At 53.1% G+C, this 20,357-nt stretch overlaps 1 long non-coding RNA gene across 1 annotated transcript; it reads right to left on the reverse strand.

Moving 5' to 3' along the window:
* Nucleotides 1–554: 554 nt before the first annotated feature.
* Nucleotides 555–8,386, reverse strand: LOC307188419. The gene is made up of 5 exons (XR_013828930.1): nucleotides 8,286–8,386; nucleotides 6,354–6,477; nucleotides 1,633–1,698; nucleotides 806–961; nucleotides 555–691 (listed from the first exon to the last, which is right to left on the reverse strand). It is a non-coding gene; the product is annotated as an uncharacterized lncRNA (long non-coding RNA).
* Nucleotides 8,387–20,357: the final 11,971 nt, after the last annotated feature.

Consider the following 20,357-nt stretch of genomic DNA (forward strand, 5'->3'; position numbering starts at 1 on the left):
TGGCTGCGTTGGGTCTTTGTTGCTGCATGCGGGCTTTTCTCTGGTTGTGGCGAGCAGGGGCTACTCTTCATTACGGTGCGCGGGCTTCTAATTGCGGTGGCTTCTCTTGTTGGGAGCCCGGGCTCTAGGCGCGCGGGCTTCAGTAGTTGTGTCACGCGTGCTCAGTAGTTGTGGCTCTCGGGCTCTAGAGCACAGGCTCAGTAGTTGTGGTGCACGGGCTTAGTTGCTCCGCGGCATGTGGGATCTTCCTGGACCAGGGCTCAAACCCATGTCCCCTACATTGGCAGGTGGATTCTTAACCACTGCGCCACCAGGGAAGCCCCTAGTTGAAATTCTTGATTAGTCAAGATTTATTCAATTTTACACGACAGAAGCTCAAATCAAATTAGTTTAAACAAGAAAAAGGGGATTTCCGGGCTCACAAAATTAGAAAACTCAAGGGATAAATCCAGGTATGGTGAAATTTAGGACCTCAAATTCTCAAATGATACACCAAGAAGCTGTCTCTCCTACCTTGTTAGGTAGGTTTTCCAATGAGGTAGACAAAATGGCCCCAGCAACTCCAGGCTGTGTAGAGAACCCTGAAAGACAGCAGCTCTTTCCCAGTAGTTCAGTAAGGTTGGAGACAGATTCCCATTAGGCCCTGGATCTGCCACTGCTGTCCCTGCTGTTTACTTTCAGCCTAATGGGGCTGGGGGAGGGGAGGAGGAGAGAAAGAGGAAGAAAGGGCATAGCGTTTGTTTAGTATATACCAAAGTGGGGGGTGGGGTGGGGGGTGGGGGGGGTCACTGTTCAGCTCATTTACCTGTGATGGAGTCCATTCACAACCTCAGCTGACTGCCTAGAGGAGGACCTATCCTGTTCAAAGAACGCTCCTTCCTGTGCCTGAGACTTCCTGGGCTTGAATATGCAAAGATGGGCTGGGTTTGGGACAGGGCCTGAGGAGGTTGAATTGTTCTGCCTAGGAGAGTAGAAGAATTTGGAGGGGTAAATAATAATAATAATAATAATAGCAGCTGACATTATTAACACTATTCTAAGTGCTTCCCGTGGATGGCTTTATGAAATCCTCACCACTAAGCCTATTCAGCTTTTATTATCCTCATTAACAGATGAAATTGAGGTTCAAAGAGGTTAGGTAACTCCCATCTTATCACACAGCTGATAAGACGCAAAGCCAGGCTCACAGAGCCAGGCCATCTGGGAACAGAACTCTTGTGTTTAACTACTGGACTATTTTGACTCTCAAGGAAGAGAGATGTGAAAAGGAAGATGAAGAAAAGAGCCAGGACTGTTGTACAACACAGGGAGTATAGCCAATATTTTATAGTAACTATAAATGAAGTATAACCTTTAAAAGTTGTGAATCACTATATTGTACACCTGGAACTTATATAATATTGTACATCAACTATACTTCGATTAAAAAAAAAAAAAACGACAAGAGCCAGGATGAGCCTGGGGAACTGGGTGAGGTAAAGGGGCCCATGAAAGCTTCTCAGGGGTAGGTTGACCAAAGAACTTTTAAGAACAGGATTGTCCAATGTCCGTTTGAAGTTGCTTTATCGTAGCACTTGAAACCATCCCTCTGACTTCCCTAAATCTCCCTCTGCCGGCCTTACACACAAATACCTGCTGTGGTGGGTTTCTGGTGGAAATAGCGGGAGGCGACGGCCACATTCCATGTCTCAGTCAGAGCTGTGTGGAAACAAAACAGCAGACCTGGGTCAGAGGCCCAATCCAGACACTAAACGAATTTAGCAGAAGTCGCCACTCTGATGCAGAGGGGAGTGTAACAAAATGTAAATCATTCCAGAACGTTCCAAAGCATTGGGGATATCTTTGCATTTCCACAGGGTATGGAATATAGATTTGAACTGATTTTTTTTTTTTTTTTTTTGGCTGCACCGCGTGTGGGATCCTAGTCCCCTGACCAGGGGTGAAACCCATGTCCCCTACATTGGAAATGCAGAGTCTTAACCACTGGACCACCAGGGAAGTCCCAGATTTGAACTGATATTTTTGAAATCATAAGGGATGGGAGGCTCCAGCTGACAAATGGGTTCCATACAGATGGCAAACTGAGGCTTAGAGAGGCCCCAAACCCTGAGAATATCAGCTCCCCCTTTGCATCCCTGAGCCTCCAGCCTTGGAGACTCCAGTTTACGTCTGGCATGGGGTGGGCCAAAGATGTATGTGAGAAAGGGACCAGGGAGATGATTGGAGTCCTTGGGTCTGTGTGTCTGACCCAGAGCATAAGCCCTCTTGTCGGAACTGACACAGAGAGGAGCTTCTAAGGGGGAGCGGGCTGGCTTTGCTGCCTTAGGTGGGAAGGGTCCCAGGGCCTGGCATGTGGCTATACCTGTAGACGGGCCTTAAATGGCTCCTGCTATAAGGAGAGGAGAGAGAGGGCCAGGGAGCCAGGCTGAACTTGGCCGGGGACTCAGGAGAGAGATTCAGACCTGCCTGGTAAACTCTGATGAGAAGACACTCTGGAACACTGGGCCCCCCAGGGGAGGGCACCTCTGGCCGGGGCAGGGGCTGTTTCAGAGGCAGCCCTCAGCAGCAGCCAGAGCCTGAGGACGGCAATGCAGGAAGCAGGGAGATAAACTTGTCCCGCTGCCCACCTGGGCAGACTCAAGGCCATTAGGTTTCCCAGAGCAGCTGAGAGACGCATCCTGTCAGCTGCCAGAGGGGCCCGGAGGACGGCCAGGATCTGGCCGCTGCAGGGCTCTTAGGCGAGTTCCTGCAGCTCTTCCTCCCTCTTCTAAATGTTATGTTGGCTTCTCCGAGGCTCCCTTCTCCTCGCTGCCTCTTCCCGTCCTCTGCTTTCCCTCCAAGGCTGCAGCATCCCCTCTACCTGATGATGCCCAGGTGTCCACCTCCGGAGATTCCCCGACCTCGTGTCCACCCCCTTCCCCGGATTGCCACACACCCCTCACACCAGAGGCCCCGATCCGCACTCCTCTCTGCAGCTCTAGGCGTTGGGAGCAGCACTCCTTGCTCCAGCCCCTTCCTTTCCTTACCCCCCACCCCGCCAGGAGAGAGCTAGACCTCGGGGTCAGGTCCCCCGACGGAGCCACGTTTTTCAGTGGGTGGGCGCTGGGGGAATCCAATCCCACACTTGGCCGTGCCCCCCACTTGGCTGAAGCGTTCCTCTTCCTGTGCCTTAGCATCTGTGCTCTCCCTCTGCTGCCTTCCCATCCCTGCTGCAGAGGTGGTTGGCTAAGCGTGGCCCAAGCTCGCTGCTGCAGGCTCCTTCCTCTCTGGAAGGTCATTTGCATGACCTTGCTGCTTCAGGCCTGTCCCACTTCGGGCTTGGCCTTGGAGGGAGAGGCCTCCTTGGGCCTTAAACTGACCTGGGTGAGGGTGCTTGGCACTGGGTTGAGGGCAGAAGCCCAACCAATAACACAGTGACCCCGCGTTTCCTGTGATACAGCTGCCCCAGGCCGTGTGCCAACGGGTGAGTGGAGGAGAGACAGGTGTCCTTCCTGGGTCCCTCTGTCTGATACATTCAGTAACGCCTCATTCCATCCTGATTTCTAACAGTCTTTCCCCTTCAAATCTGATGCCCTTTTGTGTTCCCCTCGTAAACGGTTTATTAAGGACTTTTAGGTCATTGGGTTACAGCTATGGCACAGTTTTATTTTTCTAATAATGGCTGCCAGCTGGACTCTGTGAACCCCTCCACCAGTGGGGAGCTATGCACCTTTGACAGTATTTTGATCCAGTTTCTAACATTCAGACACTTTTGGTTATAAGAGCAAGCTCATTCTGGTTAAGATCGGGTTGTTTTAAAACTTTTGGCTATGGCTTCCCTGGTGGCGCAGTGGTTGAGAATCTGCCTGCTGATGCAGGGGACGCGGGTTCGTGCCCCGGTCCAGGAGGATCCCACATGCCGCAGAGCGGCTGGGCCGGTGAGCCATGGCCGCTGAGCCTGCGCGTCCGGAGCCTGTGCTCCGCGACGGGAGAGGCCACAACAGTGAGAGGCCCGCGTACCGCAAAAAAAAAAAAAAAAAAAAAACTTTGGGCTCAGATTTTATTCTAAACTTGCTTCTTCCTCCACAAGGTAAGGTAAGCTGGTAGCTCCGGGGGCTTGAGGTGTGAGTGTGTGTGCATGTGAATGTGTGGTCTGTCACACACACACACACACACACACACACACACTCACACACCCTTCCTCTGGGCTCACCCCCAGAGCTGGGGTTAGGGGAGAAGAAGGAGGGAAATGGCTGTCCCTCCAGTGGCACCTGGCCAGGCTGCGGTTCCCCTTTTGTGAGTCGTGTCTGTGGTGGAATTAGTTCAATGCCTGCAGGTCTGCTGGTAGTAGGTGGAGGCCCTCAGGGTCCCACTGACCAGGGACTTAATTCCCAGCCCCTCCCCCAGGCACTGGTGGTCCCTCCCCAGACAAACTACACCTTCCAGGGACCCCTCAGCCACATCCCTCCAGTGCCAGGACTCCAGCCCCAAGCTGAGAAGGTTCCAGGGAGCCTGCCCCTCCGGCCCCTTCAACCTCCACTCCTGTGCTCTGCTCAACCTCTCTGCCTCCCAGGAGCCAGAACCCAGAGGACTTGACCCTGGCATTGTGCCACCACAGCCCCCTCTGGTGGCCCTGGGGCAGGTGGCAGCCGATGGCTAAGCAGACGTCCAACAGGGGAATGACGCGTCAAGGTCCCCTCTCGCAGTCACCCCCAGACCTTACAGGCAGTACCCTTGGGCTCCCATTTCTCCACGCTCTGATGCTCTCCACAGCAAACCCACCACATCTGTTGGCCTGTCTCCCACGGGAGGCTCAGAACCTCAGGGCGATCTCCGGGACGCAGATTCCTATCAGGACGTCCTGCTGTGCTGTTATACCTGCCTGGCTGACAGCATCTGCCCACGCTGGGCTGGGACCCCAGAGGCCCAGGAGTCATCCTAACCACCTTCCTCTTCTTTTTGCTGCTCCATGACAAACGCTCCTCAGCCATCAGACCCACTTCTCTGCTCCCCATTCAATCGGGGCCCCACCCATTCTCACCTGGACAGGCCCCTCGGTGCTTCCCCTGCCCCAGTTCCTTCCATCAGTGGCAGTGACCTTAAAACTCTTAAAATGCTAGTCAGCTATATGCCTCTCCCTAACATCCTCTGATGGTTCCTAATACCTAGAGAATATTCTAGGCCTCTCTCAATTTGAAGTCCAGCCTCAGCTCCAGCTAAATCCACACGCGTACCCACTGCTTAGCCCCTGGTGGCTTCATCTCGTGCACAGCTTGACGACTGGTAGTGACCGGCCCCCGGAGCTGTGTCGAGGGCTGCGAGGAGAGTGCTGTGGTCAATTAGTGATGCCTGCCATGGGCCCAGGGTTGGCAGAGCTGCAGGGTTTCTGCCACCCTGTTCTAGTTGTTCCAAACTGTGCACCTTTTCCCACCTGCAGTCCACCCTGGACTCTCCGCAGCGCACATACTGCGTTATTGCCACCGTAAACTCGCCCGTTGTCCCCGCCCTTGCACACGCCATTACCCCTGGCGAGACTCCCCTCTACCTGTCCTCCATCTGTCAAGTCGCCCCTCACTTTTCCTTCTTTCTATTTAACTGGGGTGACCTTGCATCTTGGTTTGCCCAGGTCTGTGCTGTGGCCCCATCGTAATTATTAGCAGAATCCCTTTACTCTCATGCATGTCCCAGGCTGCACTATGAATCGAGTATGCTCACCCTGACTCTAGCACATATGATGTTAAAGGCGCCTGTGTCATTTTTAGGTCTGTCTTTCCAGTGCCCAGAGAGGGGTCTTGGACTGGAGCGGAAGTGAACTGGCAGGAAGAAAGAGAGAAAGCACACTGCAGGGTGAGAGATGGAGAGAGCCGGTGTCGATTGGCGTTGGAGTGGGGGCCCTGGGACCCCAGAGAACCAGTCAGTACCTGCCTCAGAGGAAGCCGAGTCTTCCCATCAGCCCCACAACTCAGGTTCTTGGGGGGAGAGGCAGAGATAGAGACACCACGGTGGGAGACTATAAGAAGCTGGCCCAGGGAAAGTAAGAGATCTAAAAATACAGCCGGCAGACAGAGAGGAAGTGGGTGCAGCGCGGGACGGCACAGCTATTGTTCTGCACTGCCTGTTGCCCTGAGGGTGTCCTGGCGCGGGCACTGGTGCCCCAGGGTCTTCACTCTGGTAGTGCTCCCAGCTCGGAAGGTCCTTCCTTCCCTGGACTCTTTCCCTATCCAACTCCCCTTCTGGAAGTTCTCAGCTCCAAGGACACTTCTAGAAAGCCTTCTCTGACCCATCGCCCCTTCCCCCTACCTGGATAGATTGGTTCTGATCTCTCCTCCATGGCTCTGTCCTTAGATCGTTACTTATGTGATCGTCCGACTAACCTTGACCAAAGCCCCTCGTACAACGTTGGTCAGACGGCTTGAAGTCAGGCACCTGGGCTCCAATTCCAGCTGTGTGGCCTTGGGCTGCATCGCTCTGTGCCTCATCTGTAAAATCTTTCCTCGCCTGTAAAATGGAGACAGTTCCAGCAGCCACCTTGCTGGGTGGTCATGACGGTAGTGTGCTTTGAAGCACGTCGCAAGTCTAGAACCTTCCCGGACACATTGTAAGTCCCCTTGTTATTAGCATTCAGTACTACAATTACTTGAGGGCAGGGCTGAATTGATCTTCTTGCCTCACCCTGTAGCCCCTAGTAAAGTGCCTGGCTTGTTCAGCAAGCGAACGCGTTTTTGTTTATGTCCCACCTGGTTCCAAAAAAGACTTAAGGCCACACGATGACGCATGTTATTGAGAGTTTTGCAAATTTTAAAACAAGCTTAAGATGTTACTTATTTCTCTTCGCCAGCCCTGCTGTCTCCTCACGGATGACCATACCTCCCAATCATAGTCTGCGATAGACCAGCAGGCGCCCACTGGCACTGGGGCCTCCCTCCCTCCCAGAGCATCTGTTGCTGGTTACAAGAAAAGTCTGTGTCCCATGGAACTGAACTGAAATGTGCCTCAGGTCACTTCCTGCCCCTGGTCCCAGTTCTGTCCTTTAGGCCTTGGCCTGAGAATACCTGCAAGAGATTTGAGGACAGAGAAGCTTGCAAATCCTGGACAGAGGTGCGTGCTGGGGAGTGGAGCAAGGGCCTGGGGAGGTGCCCTGGGCTGGCTGGCCATCCCTGCCCAGGCCTCTGAGGGCAAGTGGGGGGTGTGAGGACAACAGAGCTGTGTTTTAGTTAAACCGTCGCTCTTGCTAGAGTCCCAGGGAGCCTGAATAATTGACAGTGTGGTCAGCAGCTGACCGCTACTTCCAAGCATGGTGGAAATCAATCAGGTCGACATTTACTGCCCCAGCCCCGGGAGGCCTGGGGGTCAGAGGTGAGAAACTGACCCGTCCTGAGTCTTAACCAGGCAATGTGGATGGAGTCAGACAGACCCGTCTGTGCGCTCAGTCCTGCCCTTCTGCCAGCCTGTTTCCTTCTCTTCTGGGGGACCAGGCATCTGCTCCTCACTGGCAGGTAGAGCGGGAGAGTGCCCGTAATCAGAATGCGGATACAAAGAGCTGGTGGGAGGGGGAGGGCGAAGAGTCTGGTCTGGGAGGGGTGTGAGTCTGAGGTGCCCGCCACACAGCCGGGCACAGAAGGTCCAGTCACTGGGTAATTGGGTCTGGAGCTGATGGGAGGTGGAACTTCAGGAGTCCCCACCTCTAAGTGGTTCCCAAAGCCACAGGAGTGGATGAGAGTGTCCAGGGTGAGTGGAGAGCAAGGCGACTGGGAGGCCACTGACATTTAAGGAACAGCGGTGGACCCAGGGAGAGGAGACCCCAGGGGGACAGAGAAGGAGCTGCCGGGGAGGAGCAGAGTGGGGCAAGGTCGGAACGTGGAAAGCTGCTCGGAGGTCAGGGAAGATCAAGACTGAGAGGGGTCTGTCTTCCGGATCTAGGGGGCTTATGAGGTCCCCCTGTGAGGGTAGCTGTAGGAGAGTTGTTGGGGGCGGGCCCGATTTTCCTGATATAAACAGGGCCACAGGGGGAGCTTAAGGGTGCCCAGGCACTCACGTGGGTGATACCCGGAGGGAGCTCTGGCATCATTAGGACCACTTAGGATTTAGACCTAGATCAGCCCCTACTTGTAGAAGTCCTAATTTCTTGTCTGATACTTAATCCTTTTCCAACCTAGTCTGTGTTGTCTTCTCTAGCCTCTTCCCCCCAACAATCGTCATCCAGAAAACTCCTATTCGCCCTTCAAATCCCGCTTCAAATATCACCTCCCACCCCAGACAGTTCCTGACATCTGCCCACATAGAGTTAATTCCTCTCCCCTCTGTACCTTGGACATCCTTTCTTCTTTTGCACGTGTTCATTTGTTCATTCATTCATTGATAGGTGTTGACTGTACATCTACTATGTGCCAGGCTCTGTGAGGACCCTGGGGATTCAGTGGAAACAAGACAAAGAGTGACATACTCCATTTCCAACTAGCCAAGGCAAAAAGGGGGCAACTCAAGGAGGCAATGAATAACCAGATTGCCAGGGGGGCAGGGTCACAGCTGGACCAGGGGCTAGGGTGCTGCCAGCCCCCTCCCCTCCCCTTCTCTTCTCTTCTCTTTTCTTTCTTTTTCTTCTCTCCTCTGTCTCTCTGTCTCTGTCTATCTCTCTTCAGCTTCCCTTCCTACTCAAATTGGCTTCCCCTACTTTGTGGAAAACAGAACTGCTCTTAGCTCCCGAATCCCCACCAGGGAGGGAATAACTATTTCCCCCAGTTCCGGTTTTAAAAAGACAACTGCAGAGAAGGAGCTGGTTGGCCAGGTTTGGGTCAGGAGCCCACCCCTCCTTAACCAATCAGCCAAAGCTAGAGAGTGAGGTCATGTGACAGTGTGGCAACTCCTGCTGGGCCCACCAAGCTCTTTAGGGTGGGGAGAGCAGCTGGCCCCCCCAAAAAAGTAGGGATCTTTTTCCAGTAGGAACTATGCAGGGAGGATGGGTTGGTCCTCAAACCAGTAGGGGTCTCATAAGGCAAAGGAGTCCCATGTTGTGGAGGAAGGAATCCTGGTACCAGCAGTTTGGGGTCAACAGCCCAGAGAGATCCTCACCTTCTTGGGGCCCTGGACCCCGCTGGCATCAAGTGAAGACTGTAGGCCCCTTCTCAGAATAATGGTTTTAGAGGCATAAAATAAAATACATGGGATTACAAAGAACACCAATTATGCTGGTTCTGTCCACAGCCCTCTTGAGGACCTTAACTGCGGAAGGAGTGTAAAAAGACATTAGAAATTTGCTCTGAAATCTCCTGGAGGGAAGAGATGGGAACCTTGGCCTTTCCCTTGAGGGTGGAAGCTGTTAGACCTGCCTGGGGCCTGGGATGGCCCTGGAGGAAGCTGCCAGCAAAGGAGATCCTTGCAGGGAGTGGGTCGGTGACCAGATGCAGCGCTGAGGCTACAGCAGGCAGAGTTCTTTGCAGCTGTCAGTGGAGACTGATTCTGGTTAACCTAAAGGAGGTGTTTGGGAAAGTGTCAGGTGGCATGTGCAACTGATGGGGGCGGGGCGGGGGGTGCGGGACTGGACAAACAGGCTTGACGGGAACGCAGAGTGAAGGCCCAGCCAAGGTGCCACGCTGAAGGCCATGCCTGCCAGCTGGTCACCATGGCTCCTGCTGGCACCTGGAGACAGTGCCATTCTGCCGCAGTGGCCTTTAAAGTTCTGCCGGACGCTGGGCCTCTGTGTCACTCGAACGATTCAAAGTCCCGGGAGGGTGTGTCAGTTCGCCACACTTTAGGCCATATTCTAGCTGCTGGGGGTGCAGAGTACGTGCCCCGGTCAGCGTCTGTGGTGGTGGTGGGGTTCTTTCACCATCTTGGGACAAGGGTTGCTGACACCATTTGGAATGAGTTAGCAAGGACCCCGGGAGTCTTAGACTTATCATGGGGTGGGGTCTCTCTAGAGAGAAGTCATGGGCTTCCAGTGATCAATAGACCGGGCTCAAGAAGATGAGCCCTTACTCGGAACCTCACACTGGGGGTCACCTGTGTCTCCACGTCAGCCATCTCTGCCCAGGCAGCTTGCAGCCCAGGGCCCGGCACCGAGACCCGGCCAGCTGCTCACCCGTCCGTCTCCTCTTCCTGCCGGGCGCACAGCTAGGCTATACTTCCCAACCTTCCTTGCAGTTAGGTATCGAATGTGACCTTGGGTCGGCTGATAGAACATGGACAGAAATGGCCTGAGACACTTCCAGGCCCAACATAAAAGTCTCCGTAAAGACAGGAGTAAAGACACAGACCTACTAGAGAACGGACTTGAGGATATGGGGAGGGGGAAGGGTGAGCTGTGACAAAGCGAGAGAGTGGCATGGACATATATACACTACCAAACGTAAGGTAGATAGCTAGTGGGAAGCAGCCGCATGGCACAGGGAGATCAGCTCTGTGCTTTGTGACCGCCTGGAGGGGTGGGGTAGGGAGGGTGGGAGGGAGGGAAAAAAAAATGTCTCCGTAAAAACCCATAAAACCCTGCAAGCCTCCGAATTCTTCCCCCATCCAGCCAAAAGCAGGTGGTTCTGAGGCTCTAGGGGAGGGTGTAGCCACAAGAAGGAGGGAGCCTGGGTCCCTGAATCACCACATGGAAGGCCCATCCACCCACCATCCACCACAATACCTGCCATGTGAGCCAGAAAGACAGCTCCACTGTACCACAGAGACTGAGGGCCTGGCTAGAGCAGCAGCTCCACTGTACCACAGAGACTGGGGGCCTGGCTAGAGCAGCAGCTGGGGATCACTGATACCCTCTGAACATGGCTGCTGAACCAAGCTGCTCCGTGATCCTGGACAAAGCACTGCCCTGCCCTGGGCCTCAGATCCCTTGGCTACCAACAAGGACCTACTGTATAGCACAGGGGACTCCACTCAATATTCTGTAATAACCTATATGGGAAAAGAATCTGAAAAAGGATGAATACATGTATATGTATAACTGAAGCACTATGCTGTACACCTGAAACTAACACAACATTGTAAATCAGCTATACTCCAATTAAAAAAAAAGTCACACACACACACACACACACACAAAGATTCCTTGACTATATGAGAGCCTGGACCAGGTAGCCTCTAGGGACCCTCCCTTCTGGGGCAAGGGAGAATTTTAGCCACACACTTGCGCACGCGCACACACACACACACACACACACACACACACTCCTTGCACTGGGGGCTGTGTCTGTAAGGATAGACCCCGGAATGGCTTCTCGATACTATTTCTCTAAAGCACCCAAACGAGGACAGCATTCCGGAACCTCATTTCTACCAGATATCAGTATAACAAAAACACATGCTGTAGACCAATAAAATGCGACGACCAACTCCAGGGATAAAATGTGTTTGTTTATATGTATTTTTGTACCTTCCTGGATCATAAAAGGAATTACATTCTCATCAGATGGTGTCCATGCACAGACAGCATTGCAGGGAGAGAGGAAGCGGCAGCTTTTGTTCTTATAACCTCGTGATCCTGTGGGGACTAAATGGCCATCCTTGTTGGCTGTTTTCTCTGACTCCTCCAGGGCTGGTGGGAGGAGGGGTGCGGCAGGAAGGGAAGAAGAGCAGATGCTGTCGAAGATGATTTCTTCCCAGGCTCCGGCTATGGCCCTTCTCCCTTTTCTCACGGAGAGAGCGGTACCAGTGAGGCTGCGGTCTTGGGCTGGCACGTAGTCACAAAGGTCCTTGGATGGCAACAATGGCTCACACTTATCGGCCACGCACTGCTCTCTGTGCTTTGCATATAGTAGGAACTCATTTAAACCTCATGATATATTACTTTCGCTGGGGGCGGGGCATTTTACAGATAGGGAAACTGAGGCACAGAGAGGTTGTGAACTTGTCCGAGGTCACACAGCCAGTGAGTAAACAAGTTGATATTCTCACCTAGCCAGCTCTGGCTCCAGAGCTGCCTCTCTAGGTTGGGAGAAAGGTTCTGATCCTTATCATAAAAGCCACCAGAAGCAGAGGAAAGGAGTAGTAAAGTCAACACAGATTCTCTGCTGGGGGCAATTTTGCCCCCAGGGGACATTTGGCAATGTCTGGAGACATTTTTGATTGTCACAAGTGGGAAGGATGGACTGCTGACATCTAGAGGGTAGAGACCAGGGCTGCTAAACATCCTACAATGCCCCGGACAGCCCCAGCACCCAACAAAGAATTTTCCAGCCCCAAATGTCAACAGCACCTAAGTTGAGAAACCCTGCTCTGAGGTCAGGCAGGCCTGAGACCTGTGCCACTTCCTAGCTGTGTGGCCCTGGGAAACCGGCTCACGCTCTCTGAGCCTCAGTGTCTTTAGGAGAATGTTGGGTAGTGTATTTAATGAGACAAAGCCTGACACATAGGAAGTGCTGGTTGTCTCCACCTTCTTCTTCTTCCCTGCACCTCCGCATCCTCACCCGTCCCAGGCCCTGTCACATTTCTTGACCAAGAAACAGAACCAGGCCCTTCCCAGTGAGCCTGGGAGAGTTAGGAGTTTATACTCCCCCGCTTGCTCCTGGATGTGCCGACGTCTTCAGCTCCTCTAATTACTTATTTAAAGGCTATCGATTCCTTGGCCGCCGCTGGGAGGCCTCACGGAATTGCCTGTCTCGCAAAGAGCAGGTGCACCCTGGCCTAGCGACTGGGGCTGTAGCCTGACATAACCAGGCAGGGGGTTATTTGTGCCGGGGATGCTCATGAAATATTCATGTACTGATTTAAATACCGAGGATGTCAAAGCTGGAAAGAGCCAGAGAGATCATATCAGCAAAGCTCGCCCTCATCCGGAAGGGGATGCAGCTGGGTGTGGTGGGAAGGGAGGCCAGCACATGAGCATTCAAGACAGATACCAAGGCCTCTGGGCTCACTGTGTGACCTTGGGCAGGTCACTTGCCCATTCTGGGCCTTTGATTCCTCAACCGTAATGAGAAAAAGGGGGTTGTGAGGCTGAAATGAAACGGATATAGAAGAATAAACGTAGCACATCGTAGGCCTGCAAAATTTAACTGCATTTAAAGTCAGCAAGCCTCTGAGCTTTCCTGGCACAGTGGTTAAGAATCCACCTGCCAAAAAAAAATAAAAAATAAAAAATAAAAAAAAAATAAAAAAAAAAAGAATCCACCTGCCAATTCAAGGGACACGGGTTCGAGCCCTGGTCCGGGAAGATCCCACGTGCCGCAGAGCAACTAAGCCTGTGCACCACAACTACTGAGCCTGCACTCTAGAGCCCGAGAGCCACAACTACTAAGCCCATGTGCCACAACTACTGAAGCCCGCGTGCCTAGAGCCCATGCTCCGCAACAAGAGAAGCCACCGCAGTGAGAAGCCTGCGCACTGCAATGAAGAGTAGCCCCCGCTCACCGCAACTAGAGAAAGCCCGCGCACAGCAACGAAGACCCAACGCAGCCAAAAATAAATAAATAAAATAAATAAATTTATAAAAATAAAATAAAATACAATAAATAAAATCAGCAAGCCTCTCTGAAACTGAATTTCCTCCTCTAGAAATTTCCTAGGGTTGTTAAAGGTAAATGAGATGACAGATGTGATCACCTTATACCAGGCCAGAGACAAAGGGAAGGCTGATAAGTGTTAAGTGTGTTTAACTATCATGTATTAGTGCCCAGGTGCTGCGCTAAGTCCCAGGTACTATGCTAAGGGCTTAACAGGCACTAGCTCTCAGAATCTACCAACAGCTGTGGTGAAGGGTATTATTATCTGAGTCCCAGTGGCATGCTGGTAAACTGACTGGTGGGAGTGGGGCAGGGGAGTCCTGATTTGTAATGTTTGCCAATTTTCCTAATGTAGATACTCCCACCATGGCCAACTGCCAGCATGATGTCACTGTACAGTTACAGTGAGATGCAGGCACTGCTGGATCTCTATTTACAGATGAGGAAACTGAGGCTCAGAGACGTTGAATGACTTGGCCCAGGTCACACATCATGATGGGCCAGAACCAGGACAGTCCACACCTCCTTTCTCCCAGTCCAGTGCTCTTCCCACCAGGTACTCAGGACAGCGTTGGGGCCACCTTGTTGCCCCCTTCCACGCCAAAGCTTGTTCAGGAAGCCAAGAGAACCACACTTCACGGAACGCCGGCTCCAAGCTGCGCCCTGTGCCAGGTAATTAAAGAGGACATTCTCTTACTGATTGATGCCAACAGCCTGTGAGGCAGGAATTCTGATTGCCAATTAATGGAGGAGGGAAACGAGCTTAGATGGGTGAAGTGTCTTGTCCAAGGCAACAGCGCTGGAACGAAGTAGAATTGGGAATTTGAACCCCGGCCTCCAATGACTCTAAAGCCCACGTAACTTCCTCTCCACCATCTGGCCAGACCCTCCCCCTGGACACCAGCCCCCAGCCACACCAGCCTGATCCATGGAGGGATCCATGTGGAAACTCCATGGGCATTCATAGACCCATTTGTTTCCAGAACTCACCCTCTTGCTCTGTCTCAGTGGTGTAGATTTGGATCAACTAGGATTTTAAAGAACTCAATCGGGGCTTCCCTGGTGGCGCAGTGGTTGAGAGTCCGCCTGCCAATGCAGGGGACACGGGTTCGTGCCCCGGTCCGCGAAGATCCCACATGCCGCGGAGCAGCTAGGCCCGTGAGCCATGGCCACTGAGCCTGCGCGTCCGGAGCCTGTGCTCCGCAAAGGGAGAGGCCACAACAGTGAGAGGCCCGCGTACCAAAAAAAAACAAACAAACCACAACTCAATCATCAGGACCCCTGTTGGATCATTTGAATCAGAATCTCCCGGAAGAGGAACGAGAACCAAGTGGCCTTGGTGTTTAAAAGCTTTCCAGGGGATTCTGACATGCAGCTGGTCCTGGGAACCACAGCCCTGTTTCTCTGTCACCACCGGTGCCCCTCGGAAGAGGGGCACCGGGGGTGACAGAGAGGGGGAAGAGGGGCTGGACAAGCATACAGGGCAGCTTCCATTCTCCTCCTGACTCGGTAGCCCACCGCACTCATTTATTCATTTACTCAGCACATGTTCATAGGGTCAAACACTGGGTTGAGTGCTGGGGTACAACTGGTGACCATGGCGCACAGTACTGGCCCTCGAGAAATGTACAGACCAGTGCATGCAACCAGAGGAAGAAACCTATATTCACCACTGCTAGGAATTTTCTGGCTTTGTTCAGAAAAATGGATTATACTGCAGGAGGCAGGAGGGCAATGTTGATATCTTGCTTCTGAAGGAGAGGAAGAGAAGAAGGTAGGGCAGGAGGGAGAGAGCCTGAGTTGGGCTCAGGGGCAGGGTGATCAGAGCCAGGTCGCTGCAAGAGCAGGGTTCCGACAGCATCTGTTCAACTCGCCCATGTAGCTGCAGCGCAGACCCTCTCTGGTCTAGGAAATCTAGGGCAAAGGGCACGTTGCTCTCACATGGTTTGTGTGAGGGTCTCAGAGAGCTGAGTTGCACTTTGGGGTCAATACCACCCAGCCGAGGGACAAGAAGGAGAGGGGCTGGGAAAAAGAAGTTTCTCTGAAGAAAGTCCAGGAATGGAAGCCTTTAGCTGCATCCAGAGTGCCCAGGGCCCCAGCTGCCATCAGGGTGACAGGGGAAGGTGGGCTTTTTATTCAAGTAATTGCCAACGTGAGGAGGCCCGTGAAGGAGCAGCGTGTGGCGTTATGGAGTACAGAATAATCTGGGGAGGGGAGATCACAGTCACCACTGACTGAGCAGGTCTTGTGCTCTGGATCTGGTACATTGCATGCCATCCACACCACGTCTTTGAATCCTCACCAACTTTTTATGAGGTAGCAACTATCATTATGCCCATTTTATAGATGAGGAAATGGAGGCTCAGAGAGGTGATGTGACAGGCCTAAAGGCACACAGCTGGCACGTGGCAGGGTCAGGATTTGAATCCGGGTCTTTTTTATTTGCTTGTTTGTTTTGGCTGCACCACGTGGCTTGTGGGATCTTAGTTCCCCGACTGGGAATTGAACCTGGGCCCTCAGCAGTGAAAGTGCAGAGTCCTAACCACTGGACCACCAGGGAATTCCCTGAATCCAGGTCTTTGTGATTTGAAAACCCATGCTCATCACCCCTACCCCGTTGAAGCTGCCTCACCTTCTATTTCTCTTTCATTAGAAGGCCCGCAGGCCTATGGACAAAAGAAGGGACAGAACGCGTATGCACAGGTGACATACACACAAAGAGGGGTGACATACACACAAGGAGCCACGTTATGGCTGAGGAACTCTGGCTCAGAGAAGTGAGAGAACTTGCCCACGGTCACCCATGAGAAAGTGGCAGAGCTGGGATGGGAACCCAGGAACGTCACAGGCCAGGCCTTTGCTCTGCCCCCACAGCTGTCGGAAGGTGGCAGCCCTCACCCGTCCTCAGCCCGTGAACCCCTGCTGCTCTGCCAGCGATGGGGCAGCAGGTACTCGGCCTGGGTCTCCGGAGCAGGCCCAAGCCCGGGCCTCAGAGCAAGGTTATCGGGCAGCCTGGGAGCCTGCCACCTTCCCAGTCACCCCAGGGCATCGGGTTCATTGCCTTTGTGGTAGAAAAAAGAAAAAAGACAAGGCAGGAACTCAAGGAAGACGGGGCTGATTCCTGCCGAACTCCTCCTGTTTGGCTGAGTCAGCAATGCCGAGAGGCCTCTCTGGCCTCAGAACAGAATCGCAGGGACCTGCAGATAAGCTGGAGTTTCTCTGCATGGCCAGCAAGGGCAGGGGTGGTGACGGTGCCGAGAACAAGGGGAAACGGGCTGCTGTTCTCCTCTAGCTCTGGTTGCTCTCTCTACCCACTCCCACCCTGCGACTTGCCCATGCTTTTGAAAGGCCACTTGTTTCAGACTTCATAGCACTCAACAGTCTAGAAAGCCCTTACAAAGAGCTCCACGGCCTCTAAAGTGGTTTATGATTCTGAAGTGCTTTTTGGATTATAAAAAGCTAATCCACAGTCGCCTCCTTAATGCGGCAACATTTACAAAACACTTTGCAAGTCACAACGTGTTCTATAGTTTGCATCGTCCTTTGCAACCCAAAAATGCCTGCCTCTCCGGAGAGACCTTTATAGTTTGCAAACCCTGGTCACACCCATCGCCTCATCTGAACTGCAGAATTAGCACCATGGTGAAGGCTAATAACATCTACCCCTTGTACAGCACTTAGAGTGTGCCCGGCAGCCGTATGAAAGCTTTACGTCTGTTGACACACTTCATGGGCACAACAACCGGTGAAGCTGGCATCCTTCTCATCCCTGTTTACAAATAAGGACTCTGGGGTACAGTGAGGTAAAGCGGCTTGCCCAAGGTCACAGGGCTGTTAAGTAGCAGAGCCTGGATTTGAGGCATTGATGTTTGATGGGATGCAGGCAGGCTTTGTGTCCATATTTCAGATGAGGAAAACAAAGGCCCAGCTCTGCCCCGCTCACTGTGTCTTGGCACATCTCTTGGCTTCCCTTTTTCTTCTCTGCAGAATCAAAGGGTTAAGCCTGCCCCGGTTTCTTCCCCGCTCTGAACAGATGTGAGGCACGGCAGTGACAGGGGCAGCTGGAGCAGGGCCAGGCCTGAGCACCCACCTTGGCTTTGCTCCCTGTGTGGCTGCCCTGTGGCAGGAGCCCTACCTTGGTTTCCCCCCTAGGGCTCGGCTCGGCTCTGCCCAGAAGGTCACCTGGAGGCCTGTCACGACACCTCCTGTCACCCACAGGAGGAGGGAGGGAAGGGTGAGGGGGGTTGAGGGAGCAGGGAACTTCTCTGGGGACCTGACTCAGGGAAGGGAGCTGCAGAGAGAAGAGTGGGCTCCCTTGGAGAAACTCTACTGAGAGCCTGGGGGGAAAAAATATCATACAGTCCAATCCCCCAACCCATTGTACAGATGGGGAAACTGAGGCCCAAGAGGCAAGGGACTCATTTACAGTCATGCAGAGCACTGGACGCAGAGGTGGGACTAGAACTTATTTCTAGGCTCTTCCATGGCCCATGAGGGGAATTGCCTTTTGATCTAACAAGGCCTCAGACATTTATTCATTCATTCATTCAGCTAGTCAGTCAGCCAGTCATTCAACAAACATTCCCTTAGTCTCCATTACATGCCATACCCTGGAAATAATAGCGACGGGTACAATCATCGTCCCGACTCTCATGGAGTTTACAGTCTAGAGCCGAGCTCTCTGACCACAGTAGCCACATGTGGCTCTTCGGCACTTGAAATGCAGCCCGTCCAAAATGTAAGTGTAAAAGACACACTGGATTTTGAAGATTTAGTAGAAAAAAAAAAAGTTTAAAAAACAATATCAGGGCTTCCCTGGTGGCGCAGTGGTTGAGGGTCCGCCTGCCGATGCAGGGGACACGGGTTCGTGCCCCGGTCTGGGAGGATCCCACATACCGCGAAGTGGCTGGGCCCGTGAGCCATGGCCGCTGGGCCTGCGCGTCCGGAGCCTGTGCTCCACAACGGGAGAGGCCACAGCAGTGAGAGTCCCGCGTACCGCAAAGATAAATAAATAAAAATAAAAAACAATATCAGTGATTATCTTGATTACATGTACAAATGATATTTGGGATATTTTGGGTGAAATAAAACATTAAAATTAACTTCAGCTGCTTCTTTTTTTCTAAGTGGCTACTAGAAAATTCAAATTAAAAATTACGTAACTGGTCATATCATGTTCCTATTGGGCAGCGCTGGCCTATAGGGAAAGTCTGAAAAGGAACAAATAACCCCATTGGCAGCCTTACCTTTATGCTCACACTGGCCAGAGGTGCAAACAGGCTCAGACCACTCGTGGAAAGCTGACCCGGGACACGCTGAAGGTCCGAGAGGTGGGGCCAACTTATCTCCAGTTCTTCTTCTCCTGGGGGCCCCAGGAGTCCCTTTCATCTTTCTGCCTCCTTTTTTTCCTTCTCCCGCCAGAGCCTGAGGCCAGCTCCCCTTCAGTCCCATTTCACGTCACCACATCCAGGCTCTCCAGCAGCTGCAAGGCCATCAGAGAGGAGTACCTACGTCGTAGTCACCTACTTCACCTCTCACAGGCCCTCCTGAGCGGCTGAGCCCTTGTGGGGAAAACCCTCTGTGGCCACAGCGCCTGCGCCCGGGCCTGGCCCTGTCCTCACAGCTGCGGCCCATCACCTGTAATGACCCACCTGATTACAGTTGAACTTCAGGCCTTGCAGGGAAAGCACAGGAGGATCTGACCAGTGGAGGAGGCCAGGAGGAGGCAGCACTTGAGCTGAGGCCCCGGTGTAGGTGGATGGAACTTCTGGGAGCAGTAGGTGCCGAGGCTGAGAGTGCTGGGCCCTGAAGGGGTCCTGAGAGCAGGTCAGCATGGCCTGACTGTGGCTCCGAGATCCGGGGCAGTGGCAGGAGGTGGGCTCTGGGAGTGGGCAGAGGCCAGATCACAGGGCCTTAAAGGCCTTGAATTTGGTCTTTATCTGGAGGGCTCTGGGGAGCCATGGAAGGTGTGTAAGCAGGGGAGTTCCTGGAAGCCTGAAGCTTTCTCTGGCCCCAGGCAAGGATCAAGGGAGGCGGAGCCTGAAGCTGGCTCTCTCTTCTTCAGAAAGTTGGCCCTTTTGCAGGGCTTGTTGGAATCCCAGCTCCACTGCTTCCCAAGGTCCACTGCTGTGTGACCTTGGCCAGATGACGTACCTCTCTGCGCTTCAGTTTCCTTATCTGTGAAGCGGGATGACAGTGGTGATTCTCTGAGATGGTTTTTGTGAAGACCCAGAGATGTGCCGCTTTTGAAGCGCTTGGCACAAAGTAGGTCCACACGTGGTTGTCCGCTTTCCCGTTCCCTCCCCTGAGTTCCCACCCCACCTGTCAAACTCCATGCCCCCGCTCCTCAGGCAGCAGGAAGCAGGATTGCAGGAACGTTTCCGCACCCGTCAGAGTATTTATAGCTGTGTTCTGTCAGCTCGTTGTTTTTCGGTTGCATATATATTTTTACATTCTCCTCCGTCACACATGGTTTCTCAACGTGGCTGAGAAACAGTGTGGGTGGATGGATACACAGGGTGGAGGTGTAGGAGGTGGAGACAGATGGCCTGGACAGCACCTGGGCACCTGAGGACCTAGCCTGGGTCATTTCTCTCCAGCTTAGAAACCATCAATGGCTCCCCAGCACCCTCTGCACAGAGTCAGCCCCTTCCCTGTGGCGTGAGGAGGCCCCCGGGCCCCACGGCATTTCTCTCCCCTTGCCCTCTTAGCTCCACTCCTCTGAGCCGCTTGCTTCCCTGGAAGTGCACAATGCAGGAGAAAGTGCGCTGGACTTAGCTCTGCCATTCACCGGCTGTGCCACCTGGAGCAAGTGCCTTACCCTCTCTGAGCCAAGTTTCCTGTCCTGTGAAATGGGAGCAGTACTCCCAGCCTCATGGAGTTGCTGTGAAGGTTAAAGGCAAATGTGAATGAACAGTGGCTGTCGTTGAATGGGCTCCA

The sequence above is a fragment of the Stenella coeruleoalba genome, assembly GCF_951394435.1.
Source record: "Stenella coeruleoalba genome assembly, chromosome: 7".
Taxonomy (NCBI): Eukaryota; Metazoa; Chordata; class Mammalia; order Artiodactyla; family Delphinidae; genus Stenella; species Stenella coeruleoalba.